General features: G+C 37.6%; 1 pseudogene; it reads left to right on the top strand.

Moving 5' to 3' along the window:
- Positions 1–17,042, top strand: part of LOC116811204 (polycomb protein EED-like) — a 23,973-nt pseudogene that overhangs the window by 4,690 nt on the left and 2,241 nt on the right.

The raw sequence follows: 17,042 nt of genomic DNA, 5'->3' as shown, positions 1-17,042 counted from the left end.
AAAAAAAAAAGAAAAAGAAAGAGAAACAAAAAAGCAATTGCATTTACAATAGCCACACATAGAATTGAAAACCTAGAAATTAATTTAACCAAAGAAGTAAAAGATGTCTGTAATGGAAACTATAAAACACTGATGAAAGACATGGAAGAAGACACAAAAATATGGAAAAATATTCCATGTTCATGGGTTGGAAGAATCAATATTGTTAAAATATTCATAGTACCCAGAGCAATCTACAGATTCAATGCAATCCCAATGACATTCTTCACAGAAATAAAAAAGAAAATCCTAAAATTTTTATGGAAACACAAAAGACTCAGAATAGCCAAAGCTATCCTAAGCAAAAAGAACAAAGCTGGAGGAATCACATTACCTTACTTCAAATTATACTACAGAGCTACATTAACTATAACAACATGGTACTGGCATAAAAACAGACACATAGACCAATGGAGCAGAATAGAGAAACTAGAAACAAATCCACACACCTACAGTGAACTCATTTTTGACAAAAGTGTCAAGAATATACACTGGAGAAAAGACAGTCTTTTCAATAAATGGTGATGGGAAAACTGGGTATCCATATGCAGAAGAATGAAACTGGACCCTTTCTCTTGCCATATACAAAAATAAACATGGATTAATAAAATAAACATGGATTAAAGACTTCAGTCTGAGACCTCAAGCTATGAAACTAGTGCAAGAAAACATTGGGGACGATGTCCTTTTCCCAGGACATTGGTCTGGGCAAAGATTTCTTGAGCAACACCTCACAAGCATAGGCAATCAAAGCAAACATGGACAAATGGGATCACATCAAGTTTAAAAGCTTCTGCATAGCAAAGGATACAATCAGCAAAGTGAAGAGACAACCCACAAAATGGGAGAAAATATTTGCAAACTACCCATCTGACAAGGCATTAGTAACTAGAATATATAAGGAGCTCAAACAAGTCTATAGGAAAAAGTCTAATAATGTGATCAAAAAATGGGCAAAAGATTTGAATACACATTTCTCAAAAGAAGATGTACAAATGGCAAACAGCCATATGCAAAGGTGCTCAACATCACGATTATCAGAGAAATGCAAATCAAAACTACAATGAGATATCATCTAATCCCAGTTAAAATGGATTATATCCAAAGGACAAGCAATAGCAAATGCAGGCGAGGGTGTGGAGAAAAGGGAACTCTTGTACACTGTTGGTGGCAATGTAAATTAGTGCAACCACTATGGAGAACAGTGTGGAGGTCCCTCAAACAACTAAAAAGAGAGGGAAATGTCAACTGTGCTGGTGGGATTAGACATGCCTGCAGTGAAGAAGCAGAAGCTGAGCAGTGACGAGACCAGCAACCCTCACCTCTCTGGAGAGGAGAATGATGACGCTGTCAGTAGAAAGTGGTACAATCACTGAACACCCTGATATACCTACAAACATGCCAAATGCACCTGGAAGGCAAAGTTGGGGAAAGGGAAAATGGAAGTCGAAGAAATGCAAATATGCTTTCAAATGTGTAAATAGTCTCAAGGAAGATCATAACCAACCACTGTTTGGAGTTCAATTTAATTGGCACAGTAAAGAAGAAGATCCATTACTTTTTGCAACTGTAGGAAGCAACAGAGTTACCTTGTATGAATGTCATTGACAAGGAGAAATTCGGTTGTTGCAATCTTATGTGGATGCTGATGCTGACGAAAACTTTTACACTTGCGTATGGACCTATGATAGCAATAGAAGCATAATTGGGATGATTAATCCCATAACAACACAGTGTAAAAAGCACTATGTTGGCCACGGAAATGCTATCAATGAGCTGAAATTCCACCCTTGAGATCCAAATCTACTCCTGTCAGTAAGTAAAGATCATGCTTTATGATTATGGAATATCCAAATGGACACACTGGTGGCAATATTTGGAAGCATAGAAGGGCACAGAGTTGAAGTTCTAAGCGCTGGTTGTTATCTTTTGGGTGAAAAAATAATGTCCTGTGGTATGGATCACTCAAACTTTGGTGGATCAATTCAAAGAGAATGATGAATTCAATTAGGAAATCTTATGATTATAACCCAAATAAAACTTACAGGCCATTTAATTCTCAGAAAATCCATTTTCTGATTTTTCTATCAGAGACATACACAGGAATTATGTTGATCGTGTGTGATGGTTAGGTGATTTGATACTTTCTAAGTCTTGTGAAAATGCAGTTGTGTTGGAAACCTGGCAAAATGGAAGGTGATATAGATAGAATTCAACCTGGTGAGTCTAATGTGACTATTCTTAGGTGATTTGATTGTAGCCAGTGTGATATTTGGTACATGAGATTTTCTATGAATTTCTGGCAAAAGATGCTTACATTGGGCAATCAAGTTGGAAAACTTTATGTTTGAAATTCAGAAGTTTAAGATCCTCATAAAGCCAAAGGTACAACACTAACTCATCGTAAATGTGATGCTGCTATTCAACAAACCAGTTTTAGCAGGGATAGCAGCATTCTTATAGTTGTTTGTGATGATGCCAGTATTTGGCCCTGGGTTTGACTTTGATAAAACACTTTCACCTGATCAAAATTAGAGTGTATTGTCTGTATAAAATAGAATTCATGTAGTTTGCTAGTAAGGGCACATAGAGCATTTAGAGTTGTCTTTCGGCATTCAATCAGGTTGAGCTGAATGTAGTGATGTTTACATCATTTACATTCTTTGTACTGTCTTCCTGCTCAGATTCTACTGCTTTCTAATAAAAATTTGTTTTTGTAAAGCTGTGTGTTGCTTTTGTTATTTTCATTGTGATGAAAAAAAGTTGAAAGTGTCACTATAAAGCAACCACACAAACAAGCCAACATCATAACCAGCTAACAACAAAATGACAAAATCAAATCCACACATATCAATCCTAACCTTGAATGTAAATGAAATAAATGCCTCACTTAGAAGGAACAGACTGGCAAGCTGGATTAAAAACAAACAAACAAACAAACACAAGACCCAATGCTATGCTATCTTCAAAAGACCCATTTCACATGTAATGACACCCAGGGGCTCAAAATGAAGGGATGGAGGAAAATCTACCTAGCAAGTGGAAAACAGAAAAAGGCAGGGATTGCAATCTTAATTTCAGACAAAACAGACTTCAAACCAACAAAGATCAAAGAAGGGCATTGCATAATGGTAAAGGGTTCAATTCAACACAAAGACATAACTATCTTAAAAATATATATGCACTCAACACATGAGAACCCAGATTTATAAAGCAAGTTCTTAGAGATGTATAAAGAAACATAGACTCTCAGTAATAATGGGAGACTTCAACACTCCAGTGACAGTATTAGACAGATCATTGAGGCAAAAAAATTAACAAAGATATTCAGGACTGAACTCAACCTTGGACCAAGTGAATCTGATACACCTCTACAGAACTCTCCACCCCAAAACAACAGAATATACCTTCTTCTCATCACCACATGGCACATACTCTAAAATTAACCACATAATTTGACATAAAACAATTCTCAGCAAATGCAAAGGAACTGAAATAATACCAAATACATGCTCGGACCACGGTACAATAAAAATAGAAGTCAAGACTAAGAAAATCACTCAAAACCATACAATTACATGGAAATTAAATAACATGGTTCCGAAGGACTTTTGGGTAAATAATGAAATTAAGGCAGAAATCAAGAAGTTCTTTGAAACTAATGAGAACAAAGAGACAATGTACCAGAATCTCTGGGGCACAGCAAAACCAGTGTTAAAAGGGAAATTTTTAGCACTAAATGCCCACTCAAAAAGCTATTAGAAAGACCCCAAATTAACAAACTAACATCACAACTAAAAGAACTATAGAACCAAGAGCAAACCCCAAAGCTAGCAGAAGACAAGAAATAACCAAGATCAGAATGGAACTGAAGGAGACAGAGACACAAAAAAACCTTCAAAAAATCACCAAATCGAGGAGCTGCTTTTTTCTGGAAAAAAAAAAAAAAAAAAAAAAGGATTACAATATATAGACCACTAACTAGACTAATAAAGAAGAAAAGAGAGAAGAATCAAATAGACACAATCAGAAATGATAAGGAGGATATCATCACTGACCCCACAGAAATACAAACAACCATCAGAGAATACTATAAACAACTCTATGTACGTACACTAGAAAATCTAGAAGAAATGGATAAATTCCTGGGCACAGACATGCTCCTAAGACTGAACCAGGAAGAAGTGAATGCCTCAATAGATCAATAATGAGTTCTGAAATTGAGGCAGTAATAAATAGTTTACCAACCAAAAAAAGCCCAGGACCAAATGGATTTACAGCTGAATTCTGCCAGAGGTACAAAGAAGATCTGGTACAATTCCTACAGAAACTATTACAAAAAACTAAGGAGGAGTGACTCTTCCCTAACTTATTCTGTGAGGCTAGCGTCATCCTGATACCAAAACCTGGCAGAGACACAACAGAAAAACAAAACTCCAATATCCCTGATGAACATCAATGCAAAATGCTCAACAAAACACTTACAAACCACATCAAGCCACACATCAAAAAGCTAATCCACTGTGATCAAGTAGGCTTCATACCAGGGATGCAAGGTTGGTTCAATATATGCAAATCAATAAATGTGATTCATCACATAAACAGAACTAAAACATCAAAAAGGTAACCCACTGTGATCAAGTAGGCTTCATACCAGGGATGCAAGGTTGGTTCAGTATATGCAAATCAATAAATGTGATTCATCACATAAACAGAACTAAAAGCAAAAACCACAAGACAAAGCTTTTGATAAAATTCAACATTTCTTCATGTTAAAAACTCTCAATAAACTAGGTCTTAAAGGAACATACCTCAAAATAATAAGAGCCATCTATGATAAACCCACAGCCAACAGCATACTGAATGGGCAAAAGCTGGAAGCATTCCCCTTGAAAATAGGCACAAGACAAGGATGCCCTCTTTCACCACTCGTACTCAACATAGTATTGGAAGTCTTAGCCAGAGCAATCAGGCAAGAGAAAGAAATAAAGCGCACCCAAATAGGAAGAGAGGAAGTAAAAGTATCTTTGTTTGCAGATGACATGATTCTACATCTAGAAAATCCCATAGTCCTAGCTCAAAATCTCCTTCAGCTGATAAACAACTTCAGCAATGTTTCAGAATACAAAATCAATGTGCAAAAATCACTAGCATTTCTATACACTAACAACAGCCAAGCTGAGAGCCAAATCAGAAAGGCAATCAATCCCATTCACAATTGCCACAAAAGAATAAAATACCTAGGAATACAGCTAACCAGGGAGGTGAAATGTCTCTACAATCAGAAGTACAAACCACTGCTCAAAGAAATCACAGAAGACACAAACAAATGGAAAAACATTCCATGCTCATGTATACAATGAATTAATATCATTAAAATGGCCATACTGCCCAAAGCAAATTACAGATTCAATGCTATTCCTAATAAACTACCAATGACATTCTTCACAGAACTAGAAAAAAAAAACTATTGTAAAATTCATATGGAACCAAAAAAGAGCCCTAATAGCCAAGGCAGTCCTAAGTAAAAATAACAAAGCTGGAGGCATCAAGTTATCCAACCTCAAACTGTACCGCAGAGCTACAGTAACCAAAACAGCATAGTACTGGTACAAAAACATGCACTTAGACCAATGGAACAGAATAGAGAGCCCAGAAATAAGGTGACACATATATGAGCATCTGATTTTTGACAAAGCTGACAAAAACAAGCAATGGGGAAAATACTCCCCATTCAATAAATGGTGCTGGAATAACTGGCTAACCATATGCAGAAGATTGAAACTGAGCCCTTTCCTTACACCATATAAAAAAATCAACTCAAGGTGGATTAAAGACTTAAACATACAGGCCAAGTATATAAAAACCTTGGAAGACAACCTAGGCAATACCATCCTGGACAGAGGAATGGGCAAAGATTTTTTGACAAAGATACCAAAAGCAATTATGACAAAAGCAAAAATTGACAGATGGGATCTAATTAAGCTAAAGAGCTTCTACACAGCAAGAAACTATCAACAGTGTAAACAGACAACCTACAGAATGGGAGAAAATATTGGCAAACCATGCATGTGACAAAGGTCTAATATCCAGTATCCATGAGGAACTTAGAATAATTTACAAGAGAAAATAAAAAAAAACCATTAAAAATTGGGCAAAGGACATGAACACACACTTTCATAAAGAAGACATACATATGAACAACAAGCACATGCAAAAAGCTCAATATCACTATCATTAGAGAAATTCAAATCAAAACCGCAATGAGATACCATCTCACACCAGTCAGAATGGCTATTATGATAAAATCAAAAAATATCAGACACTGGCAATGTTGCAGAGAATAGGGAACACTTACACACTGTTAGTGGGACTATAAGTTAGTTTCACCATTGTGGAAAGCAGTATGGCAGTGTCTCAAAGAGCTAAAAACAGGACTACCATTTGACCCAGCAGTCTCATTACTGGGTATATACCCAGAATAATACAAATCATTCTACCATAAAGATGCATGCACATGAATGTTCATTACAGCACTATTCACAACAAAGACATGGAATCAACCTGAATGTCATGAATGACAGACTGGATAGAGAAACTGTGGTACATATATACCATGGAATACTATGCAGCCATGAAAAAGAACGAGATCATGTCTTTTGTGGGAATGTGGATGGATCTGGAGGCTATTATCCTTAGCGAACTAATGCAGGAACAGAAAACCAAATACCACATGTTCTGACTTATAAGTGGGAGCTAAATGATGACAATTTATGAACACAAAGAAGAGAATAATAGACACTGGGGTCTATTTGAGGGTGGAGGGTGGAAGGAGGGACAGGTTCAGAAAAGATAACTATTGAGTACTGGGTTAATACCTGGGTGATGAAATAATCTGTACAACAAACCCCCATGACACAAGTTTACCTATGTAATAAATCTTTACATCTACTCCCACACCTAAAAGTTTTAAAAAGAAAGGAAGAAAAATAAATAAATAAAATAAAAATTGAGCTACCACATGATCCAACAATCCCACTTCTGGGTACATACCCAAAAGAAAGGAAGTCAGTATATCAAAGAGATATCTGCACTCCTATGTCTGTTGCAGCACTGTTTACAATAGCTAAGATTTGGAAGCAACCTAAGTGTTTATAAACAGATGAATGGATAAATAAAACATGGTACATATACACAATGGAGTACTATTCAGCCATAAAAAAGAGTGCGACGCTGTCATTTGCAACCATATGGATGGAACTAGAGATAATTACGTTAAGTGAAATGAAGTAGGCACAGAAAGACATACATCTCATGTTCTCACTTATTTGAGGCATCCAGAAATCCAAGCAATTAAACCCTTGGAGATAGAGAGAAGAACAGAGGCTGGGGGAAGGGTGGTGGGGGGTTGGAGAGGGAGGTGGGAATGGTTAACAGGTACAAAAAAAATAGAAAGAATGAGTAAGACTTACCATTTTATAGCACAATAGAGTGACTATAGTCAATAAAAACTTAATTGTACGTTTAAAAATAACTAAAAGAGTATATTTGGATTATTTTAACTCCAAGGATAAATGCTTGAGGGGATGGATACCCAATTCTCCATGGTGTGATTATTACACATTGCATGGATACCCAATTCTCCATGGTGTGATTATTACACATTGCATGCCCATATCAAAACATCACATATACCCCATAAATATACACACCTACTATGTATCCACAAGAAATAAAATAATAAAAACAATAATACACAAAAAATCATGAGCAGCTTTTGTTTTGGCAGAACTGGTACCCCACTTTCAGCTGTGCAAAGACAACAACCACTACTTTAATTCCAAGTGGTTTTAAGGAGTGCTTCATTTTGGGACTCCCTGCTAACCAATCACAAGTACATATTTTGCCAGGCTGGATACCAACAAACTTACTAATGCTGTGGTCAGCAGTGCCCTGTCAAACAAAGTGACAGCCTCTACTTTTGCATTGGCTCTGTGACCACCTCTGCTACTCAGTCTTTGGCAAGCCCAGGGTTCTTTTTTTTTAATTGCATAAGCCCAATTTTATTTTATTCTAATTTTATTTTATTTCAATGGTTTTTGGAGAACAGATGGTATCTGGTTACATGAGTAAGTTTTTTAGTGGTGATTTCTGAGATTTAGGGGTACCCATCACCTGAGCAGTGTACACTGTACCCAATTAGTAGTCTTTTATTCCTCACCCTCCTCTGACCCTTTCCCCCAAGTCCTCAAAGTCCATTGTATCATTCTTATGCCTTTGCATCCTCAAAGCTTAGCTCTCACTTATTGGTGAGAACTTACGATGTTTGGTTTTCCATTCCTGAATTACTGCACTTAGGATAATGGTCTCTGATTCCATCCAGGGTGCTGCGAATGCCATTATTTCATTCCTTTTTATGGCTGAGTAGTATTCCATGGTGTGTTTGTGTGTGTATGTGTTTGTGTGTGTACATGCATATATATCTATATATATATATACATATCACACTTTCTTTATCCACTCGTTGATAGGCAGTTGGGTTGGTTCCATATTTTTGCAATTGAGAATTGCACTGCTATAGACATGCCTGTGCAAGTATCTTTTTCATGTAATGACTTCTTTTCCTCTGGGTAGATACCCGGTAGTGGGATTGCTGAATCAAATGGTAGGTCTACTTTTAGTTCTTTAAGGAATCTGCACACTGTTTTTCATAGTGGTTGTCCTAGTTTACATTCCCACCAACAGTGTAAAAGTGTTCCCTTTTCACCACATCCGTGCTAATATCTATTTTTTTATTTTATTTTTATTATGGCCATTCTTGCAGAAGTGAGGTGGTATTGCATTGTGGTTTTGATTTGCATTTCCCTGATCATTAGTGATGTTGAGCATTTTTTCATGTTTGTTGGCCATTTGTATATCTTCTTTTGAGAACTGTCTATTCATATCCTTAGTCCACTTTTTGATGGGATTGTTTGTTTTTTTTTTTTTTTTTTTTTGCAACTAGACCTCTTTTATTTTACAAGTGTACCATGTTAAAAACCAATTTGTCAGTTACAAAATACATATATATATATATATGAAACTACATAATTGCAATTAGTTTTACATCTTCCCTTTATCCTAAAACGTTTATTGGCTTGGCATATAAATTTTATGGTTATATGATTTATATAACTGAAACCACCACTGTGTATTTTGGAAGGCCAAGGCGGGAGTATTTACATGCATACAGATTGGCTTACATTTCGAATAATTTCCTTGAAATAGGTAGCAAGGAAATACTGGATTGCAGAATGCAGATACATAAGAATTTTGAACTTTTTTTTTTTTCACTTCTTTTTTTTTTTTTTTTTTGAAGAGTGTTTTTTTTTTTTTTTATTATTATACTTTAGGGTTTTAGGGTACATGTGCAGAATGTGCAGGTTTGTTACATATGTATCCATGTGCCATGTTGATTTCCTGCACCCATTAACTCGTCATTTAGCATTAGGTGTATCTCCTAATGCTGTCCCTCCCTCTCCCACCCCACAACAGTCCCGGGTGTGATGTTCCCCTTCCCTGTGTCCATGAGTTCTCATTGTTCAATTCCCACCTATGAGTGAGAACATACGGTGTTTGGTTTTTGTCCTTCGATAGTTTACTGAGAATGATGTTTTCAGGTTTCATCCATGTCCCTACAAAGGACATTGAACTCATCATTTTTATGGCTGCATAGTATTCCATGGTGTATATGTGCCACATTTTCTTAATCGTTATCGTTGTTGGACATCTGGGGTTGGTTCCAACTCTTTGCTATTGTGAATAGTGCCGCGATAAACATACGTGTGCATGTGTCTTTATAGCAGCATGATTTATAGTCCTTTGGGTATATACCCAGTAATGGGATGGCTGGGTCAATGGTATTTCTAGTTCGAGATCCCTGAGGAATCGCCACACTGACTTCCACAATGGTTGAACTAGTTTACAGTCCCCACCAGCAGTGTAAAAGTGTTCCTATTTCTCCACATCCTCTCCAGCACTATTGTTTCCTGATTTTTTTAATGATGGCATTCTAACTGGTGTGAGATGGTATCTCACTGTGGTTTTGATTTGCATTTCTCTGATGGCCAGTGATGATGAGCATTTCTTCATGTGTTTTTTGGCTGCATAAATGTCTTCTTTTGAGAAGTGTCTGTTCATGTCCTCTGCCCACTTTTTGAATGGGGTTGTTTGGTTTTTTCTTGTAAATTTGTTTTGAGTTCATTGTAGATTCTGGATATTAGCCCTTTGTCAGATGAGTAGGTTGCAAAAATTTTCTCCCATTCTGTAGATTGCCTGTTCACTCTGATGATAGTTTCTTTTGCTGTGCAGAAGCTCTTTAGTTTAATGAGATCCCATTTGTCAATTTTTGCTTTTGTTGCCATTGCTTTTGGTGTTTTAGACATGAAGTCCTTGCCCACGCCTATGTCCTGAATGGTATTGCCTAGGTTTTCTTGTAGGATTTTAATGGTTTTAGGTCTAACATATAAGTCTTTAATCCATCTTGAATTAATTTTTGTATAAGGTGTAAGGAAGGGATCCAGTTTCAGCTTTCTACATATGGCTAGCCAGTTTTCCCAGCACCATTTATTAAATAGGGAATCCGGGATTGTTTGTTTTGTTCTTGCTGATTTGTTTTAGTTCCTTATTTGAGTTCCTTGTAGCTTCCAGATATTAGTCCTTTGCCGGATGTATAGATTGGGAAGATTTTTCTCCCACTCTGTGAGTTCTCTGTTTACTCTGCTGATTGTTTCTTTTGCTGTGCAGAAGCTTTTTAGTTTAATTAAGTCCCAGCTATTTATCTCTGTTTTTGTTGCATCTGCTTTTGGGTTCTCGGTCATGAATTCTTTGCCTAAGCCAACCTCTAGAAGGATTTTTCCAATGTTATCCTCTAGAATTTTTATGGTTTCAGGGCTTAGATTTAAGTCTTAGATCCATCTTGAGTTTTTTTTTTTTTATACAATGAGAGATGAGGATCCAGTTTCATTCTTCTATATGTGGCTTGCCAATTATCTCAGCACAATTTGTTGAATTGTGCTTTAGGCAGTATGGTCATTTTCACAATATTGATTCTACCCATCCATGAGCATGGAATGTGTTTCCATTTGTTTCTGTCAACTATCATTTCTTTCAGCAATGTTTCATGGTTTTCCCTGTAGAAGTATTTTGCCTCCTTGGTTAAATATATTCCTAAGTCGTTTATTTTATTTTTTGCAGCTATTGTAAAAGGGGTTGACCTCTTGATTTGATTCTTAGCTTGGTTGCATTGGCATCTAGCAGAGCTACTAATTTGTGTGTATTAATTTTGTATCTTGAAACTTTGCCAAATTCTTTGATCAGTCCTAGGAGCTTTTCGGATGAGTCTTTAGGGTATTCTAGGTATACGATCATATCATCAGCAAACAGTGACAGTTTGCCTTCCTCTTTATGGATTTGGATGTCCTTTATTTCTTTCTCTTGTCTGATTGCTTTGGCTAGGAATTCCAGTAAAATGTTGAGTAGAAGTGATGCAAGTGGGAATCCTTGTCTTGTTCCAATTCTCTGGGGGAATGCTTTCAACTTTTCCCCATTCAGTATAATGTTGGCTGTGGGTTTGTCATAGATGGCTTTTATTACCTTAAAGTATGTCCCTTGTAGCCAATTTTGCTGAAGGTTTTAATCATAAAAAGTTGCTGGATTTGGTCAAATTCTTTTTCTGCATCCATTGAGATGATCGTGTGATTTTTGTTTTTAATTCTGTTTATATGGTGTATCACATTTATTGACTTGTGAATGTTAAACCATCCTTGCATCCTTGGTATGAAACCCACTTGATCATGTTGGATTATCTTTTTGATATGCTATTGGATTCTGTAAGCTAGTATTTTGTTGAGGATTTTTGCATCTATGTTCATCAGGAAATTGGTCTGCAGCTTTCTTTCTTTGTTATGTCCTTTCCTGATTTTGTAGTACAGTGATACTGGCTTCATAGAGTGATTTAGGGAGTATTCCCTCTTTCTCTATCCATTTGAATAGTGTCAATAGGATTGGAATCGATTCTTCTTTGAATGTCTGATGGAGTTCAGCTGTGAATCTGCCTGGTCCTGCACTTTTTTTCATTGGTAACTTTTAAATTACCATTTCAATCTCACTGTTTGTTATTGGTCTATTCAGAGTTTCTATATCTTCTTGGTTTAATCTAGGAGGGTTTTATATTTTCAGGAATTTATCCATCTCCTCTAGGATTTCTAGTTCATGTGTGATATAGTTTGGCTGTGTCCCCATCCAAATCTCACCTTGAACTGTAATAATCCCCATGTTTGACACATGGGCAGGGCCAGGTGGTGATAATTGAATCACAGGGGCAGTTTCCCACATACTGTTCCAGTGGTAGTGAGTAATTCTCATGAGATCTGATGACTTAATAAATGGGAGTTCCCCTGCACATGCCCTCTTGCCTGCCACCATGTAAGATGTGCCTTTGCTCCTCCTTCACCTTTCACCATGATTGTGAGGCCTCCCCAGCCATGTGGAACTCTGAGTCCATTAAACCTCTTTTTCTTTAGAAATTACCCAGTCTCATTAAGAAAATGTGGCACATATACACCATGGAATACTATGCAGCCATAAAAAAGGATGAGTTCATGTCCTTTGCAGGAACATGGATGAAGCGGGAAACCATCATTCTCAGCAAACTATCACAAGGACAGAAAACCAAACACATCATGTTCTCACTCGTAGGTGGGAATTGAACAATGAGAACACGTGGACACAGGGTGGGGAACATCACACACCAGAGCCTGTTGGTGGGTGGGGGGCTGGGGGAGGGATAGCATTAGGAGAAATACCTAATGTAAATGACCAGTTGATAGGTGGAGCAAACCAACATGGCACATGTATACCTATGTAACAAACCTGCACATTGTGTACGTGTACCCCAGAACTTAAAGTATAATTTAAAAAAAAATTAACAAAAAAAGAAATTACCCACTCTCAGGTGTGTCTTTATTAGCAGCATGAGAACAGGCTAATACAATGCACATAAAGGTGTTCATAGAAGCCTTGAACAATCCTTTGTATTTCTGTGGTATCAGTTGTAATATCTCCTGTTTTCATTTCAAATTGAGCTTATTTCGAGCTTCGCTCTTCTTTTCTTGGTTAATGCCACTAATGGTCTATCAATTTTATTTATCTTTTCAAAGAACCAGTTTTTTGTTTCATTTATCTTTTTATTTTTTTCTTTCAGTTTCATTTAACTCTACTCTGATCTTTATTATTTCTTTTCTTCTGCTGGGTTTGGGCTTGGGTTTGGTTTGTTCTTGTTTCTCTAGTTCCTCGAGGTGTGACCTTAGATTGTCTATTGTTGCACTTTCAGACTGTTTTTGTTGTTGTTGTTGTTGTTGTTGTTGAGATGGAGTCTCACACTGTCACCCGGGCTGGAGTGCAATGGCGCGATAGCTCATGCAACCTCCGCCTCACAGGTTCAAGCAATTCCCCTGCCTCAGCCTCCCAAGTAGCTGGGATTACAGGCACTGCCACCATGCCTGGCTAATTTTTTGTATTTTTAGTAGAGACGGGGTTTTACTATGTTGGCCAGGCTGGTCTTGGACTCCTGACCTCATGATCCACCCGCCTTGGCCTCCCAAAGTGCTGAGGTTACAGGCGTGAGCCACCATGCCCGGCCTCTTTCAGACTTTTTGATGTAGGTGTTTAATGCTATGAACTTTCCTCTTGCACTGCTTTTGCTGTATCCCAGAGGTTTTGATAGGTTTTGCCATTATTGTTCACTTCAAAGAATTTTTAAATTCCCATCTTGATTTCATTGTTGACCCAACGATCATTCAGGAGCAGGTTATTTAATTTCCATGTATTGGTATGGTTTTGAGGGTTCCTTTTGCAGTTGATTTCCAATTTTATTCCATTGTGGTCTGAAAGAGTACTTGCTATAATTTTTATTTTCTTAAATTTGTTGAGATTTGTTTTGTGGCCTATCATATGGTCTATCTTAGAGAATATTCTATGTGCTGATGAATATAATGTATATTCTGTAGTTGTTGGGTAGAATGTTCTGTAAATATTTGTTAAGTCAATTTACTCTAGGGTATAGTTTAAGTCCATTGTTTCTTTGTTGACTTTCTGTTTTGATGACCTGTCCAGTGCTGTCAATGGAGTATTGAAGTCCCCCACCATTATTGTGTTGCTGTCTATCTCATTTCTCAGGTCTAGAAGTAATTGTTTTATCAATTTGGGAGTTCCAGTGTTAGGTGTGTATATATTTATGATTGTGATATTTTCCTGTTGGACTAGTCCTTTTATCATCATATAATGTCTCTCCTTTGTCTTTTTTAACTGCTGTTTCTTTAAAGTTTGTTTCGTCTGATATAAGAATGGCTACTCCTGCTCACTATTGGTGTCCATTTGCATGGAATATCTTTTTCCACCCCTTTACCTTAAGTTTATGTGAGTCCTTATGTGTCAGGTGAGTCTCTTGAAGACAGCAGATACTTGGTTGGTGAATTCTCATCCATTCTGCCATTCTGTATCTTTTAGGTGGAGCATTTAGGCCATTTACATTCAATGTTAGTAGTGAGATGGGAGATACTATTCTATTCATCATGCTATTTGTTGCCTGAATACATTGTTTTTCTCATATTTTTTTCATTGTGTTATTGTTATATAGGTCCTTTGAGATTTATGCTTTAACATTCTATTTTGGTGTATTCCAAAGATTTGTTTCAAGATTTAGAGCTCCTTTTAACAGTTCTTGCAGTGCTGGCTTGGTACTGGCAAATTGTCCCAGCATTTGTTTGTCTGAAAAAGACTGTATCTTTCCTTCATTTATGAAGCTTAGTCTTGCTGGCTAATTTTTTGTATTTTTAGTAGAGATGGGGGCTGATAATTGTTTTGTTTAAAGAGGCTAAAGATAGGACCCCAATCTTTTCTAGCTTGTAGCATTTCTGCTGAGAAATCTGCTGTTAATCTGATAGGTTTTCCTTTATAGGTTGTCTGATGCTTTTGCCTCACTGTTCTTAAGATTCTTTTCTTTGTCTTGACTTTAGATAACCTGATGACTATGTGCCTAGGTGCTGATTTTTTTTGTGATGAGTTTCTCAGGTATTCTTTGAGCTTCTTGTATTTGAATGCCTAGATCTCTAGCAAGGCCAGGGATATTTTTCTCAATTATTCCCTCAAATGTTTTCCAAATGTTTAGATTTCTCTTTTTCCCTGGGAACAGCAGTTATTCTTAGGTTTGGTCATTTAACATAATCCCAAACTTTTTGGAGGCTGTGTTTATTTTATTTAAATTCTTTATTTTTTGTCTTTGTCAAATTGGGTTAATTGAAAAGCCTTGTCTTCGAGCTCAGACGTTCTTTCTTCTACGTGTTTGAGTCTATTGCTGAGACTTTCCAGTGCATTTTGCATTTCTCTGAGTGTGTTCCTGATTTCCAGAAGTTGTTATTGTTTTTTATTTATGCTATTTCACTGGATATTTTTCCATTCATATTCTGTATCATTTTTCTTATTTGTTTAAGTTGGATTTTACCTTTCTCTGGTGCCTCCTTGATTGGCTTAATAATCAACCTTCTGAATTCTTTTTGTGGCAATTCAGATATTTTTTTCTTGGTTTGGATCTATTGCTGGTGAGCTAGTGTGATCTCTTGGCGGTGTTAAAGAATGTTGTTTTGTCATATTACCAGAATTGTTTTTCTGATTCCTCCTCATTTGGGTGGACTATGTCAGAGGGATGATCTGGGACTCAAGGGCTGCTGGTCAGATTCTTTTGTCCCACAGGGGTGCTCCCCTGATATGGTGCTCTCCCTTTTCCCCTAGGGTGGGGCTTCCTGAGAGCCAAACTTCAGTGATTGTTATTTTTCTTCTGGATCTAGCCACCCAGTGGAGGTACCAGGCACCGGGCCAGTAGTGGGGAGTGTCTGCAAAGGGTCCTGTGATGTGATCCATCTTCAGGTCTCTCAGCCATGGGTACCAGTACCTATTCTAGTGGAGGTAGCAGGGGACTGAAGTGGACTCTGTGGGGGTCCTTTGTTGTATTTTTGTTAAATGCACTCACTTTGTGTTGGTTGGCCTCCAGCCAGGAAGTTGCACTTTCAAGAGTGCATTAGCTGTAGTAGTATAGGGAGGATCAGGTGGTGGGCAGGGCCATAGAGCTCCCAATAGATTATGTCCTTTGTCTTCTGCTACCAGGGTGGTTAGAGAAAGGCCATCAGGCAGGGTCAGGGTTAGGTATGTCTGAGCTCAGACTCTCCTTGGGCATGGCTTGCTGCAGCTGCTGTGGGAGATGGGGGTGTGGTTCCCAGGCCAATGGAGTTATGTTCCCAAGGGATTATGGCTGTCTCTGCTGCATCACACAGTTCGCCAGGAAAGTGGGGGAAAGCCAGCAGTCATAGGCTTCACCCAGTTCCCACACCACCTGCAGCCCAAAAGGCTTGTCTCACTCCCACTGTGCCCCCATAACAGCACTGAGTTTATTTCCAGGCAGCCGGTGAGCAGGGCTGAGAACTTGCCCCAGGCTACATGCCTCCCAGCTGAGAAAGCAAGCAGACTGTTCCTTGGCTATCCCACAAAGCCTGCAGTAACAATCCACCTCCTTCAAAGGGTCTATGGATTATCTCAGCTTTCGTGGTATGTTCCTGCAATAGTTTTTGGAAAAAAAGTTTATAATGTGGGTCTCCACACACTGCTCTGTACTTCTGAGTGAGAGTTCCAAGTTAGTCCTGCCTCCTATCTGCCATTTCCCCCCATCCCAGGGTTCTCATTCATTTGTGGAAACATGTCTCAGACTGGGAGCACAGGTTTCAGTATTATTTCAATGAGAAAGCAGCAGAAACAACAGCATTTTAGGATTATTCCTCATTCATTCTACCCGTTCATGTTCTCTGACTGTAACAGATTTAAATTAGAAATCAATAACCAAAAGATACTCTCTCTCTATATATATATATATTTATAGATATATAAATATCTCTATATAAATATATATATTTATA

Source organism: Hylobates moloch, unplaced genomic scaffold (genome assembly GCF_009828535.3).
Source record: "Hylobates moloch isolate HMO894 unplaced genomic scaffold, HMol_V3 SCAFFOLD_7, whole genome shotgun sequence".
Classification (NCBI taxonomy): domain Eukaryota; kingdom Metazoa; phylum Chordata; class Mammalia; order Primates; family Hylobatidae; genus Hylobates; species Hylobates moloch.
The sequence above is the reverse complement of the archived record's forward strand: the minus strand, read 5'-3'. Positions and strand labels throughout refer to the sequence as shown.